A 2,001-nucleotide genomic window follows, 5' to 3' on the forward strand; every position below is an offset into this window, starting at 1 on the left:
ATGGTGGGATGTGTTTGTACTGGGCCTGTTTGTGTTGAGTCCGGGGTTGAGGAATGTGCCTGTTTTCTTTCAGTCCCAGGTTGTCTATCGGGCCCTTCACAATGCAAAATATAACTACTTTGATATACTTCAGCGGCTTTACCAACTCCAACTATGTTAAATTGAGCAGGTTGAATTGGCCATGTGGACGGCCAGTGCTGTAGAGAAATGATTGAAATGTCTATTCCTGTATCTACCAAACTTTTAAATTTCTTTCCTTGAATAGTTATTTCACAGGTAGGACGTTTATCAGTAATTTGATTCACCCAATAAGCTGCTTTGCCTTATTTATTTGTGCTTCCAAATCCTCCTGTTCATTTAATTTCACTTTTCCCGATTCCCACATACGGCACAATCAGGAGCTATGCTGTGCACTCTCCTGGCTCTGCTTTCCAGGGAACAGAAGTAGATGTAACAATTTGAATTTCCCCATTGTAATCTGAACCAATGACTCCTGTATGTATTTGTACCCCTTTTAAATTTACACTAGACCTTCCTAAAAGTAATCCTATTGTCCCTGCTGGCAAGGGTCCACAGACTCCTGTTGGGACCTTTTGCAGGGGTTCCCCAGGAAGAAAGCTCACAGCTTTTGTGAAGCATAAATCTACTGCAGCACTACTGGCTGTGGTAGGGGACAGACATTGTACAGGGGTGAGGGAATGGCCTGAGCTGGAAATGCCCTGGTTTAGAATGGGGCCCGGGACGGGCCCCTCACAGCATTTCCCGAAATCGGGTTCCCTTCTTTATCAAACTTAGAGTGACGCTGACTAGCCCAATGTTTTCCTTTTTTACATTTTGGTCATATTTCAGGCTCAACAGTTTTCTTTTTTCCCCTATCTGGCAGCCTGACTCACTGATTTTTTCTACATTCTTTTTTAGTATGACCATGCTTCCCACAGTTAAAACAAGCTCCTGGAAATTGAGTATTTCCTTTATCCACTCTCAGTCCTGCCATTACCTGTGCCAACAAAGTAGCTTTATGCAGATTACCTCCGATACCATCACAGGCCTTGATATAATCAACTAAATGTGCTTTCCTGAATTTAAAAGGAAAAGGCTCAAATGTAGCTATAATATTTCCCTGTTGACCTGGGGGGTGTTCTAACAGGGAATTGCCAAGCCTCCAAATCACCCTCTAGTCTAGCTTGCTGAATTCCTGCCTGAATAGAACTAAGAGCGGTCGCTTGAGGCACTGCTTGAACAGTCACTGGGGCGACTACTTTTCGCCCAGTGTACTCCAGAAAAGAAAGATCTGGAGGGTCATTTTCTTCAAAATAATAAGGAGGGGGCGCAGAAGGGTAGGGATGAACCTCTCCTTCCTTTGCCACTTTAGCTTTAGCTGGTAAATAAACATGCTCTGTAACCGCTTGTGTTACTTCACTATACTGGTTCCTCCTCATTATCAGTGTGAAAAAGCTCCAAGGTGAAATGAACCAGACCCCATACCTGTCCCATTGTTACCCTGATGCTTCTGAGATCCCCTTCTTACTCACCAGGGGGATTGCTTTAAGAGTACTCGGATGTCCTCCAGCTGGTTTTCTGTTCCAACTGTTGCTCCGGCGACCCTTCGACCTGGATTCGAGCCCCCACGATGGATGCCACTTGCCGAGACCAGCTCGGTTGGGGATACCCTAACCCAGCAGCACTAGAGGAATTAAAGACACACACACAGAAATATAGAAGTGTGAAGTGGGAAATCAGGGGTCTCACAACCTTCAGAGCTGAGAGCCCCAGACAGAGATTTACCCACGTATTTATTAACAGCAAACCAGTCATTAGTATTGTTTCTATAAATATTAAATTAACTGAAAGTATCCCTTATGGGAAACGAAGGGATGGGCCAAATTAAAGGAATAGGTTGGGCTAGTTAACTGCAGCAGGAACACGGCCTTAAGGCACAGATCGCTCATGTGATTGTTTGTGGCTTAAGAATGCCTTTAAGTGGTTTTCTGACCTGGGTGG

The sequence above is a fragment of the Mandrillus leucophaeus genome, unplaced genomic scaffold (genome assembly GCF_000951045.1).
Source record: "Mandrillus leucophaeus isolate KB7577 unplaced genomic scaffold, Mleu.le_1.0 Scaffold24, whole genome shotgun sequence".
Taxonomy (NCBI): domain Eukaryota; kingdom Metazoa; phylum Chordata; class Mammalia; order Primates; family Cercopithecidae; genus Mandrillus; species Mandrillus leucophaeus.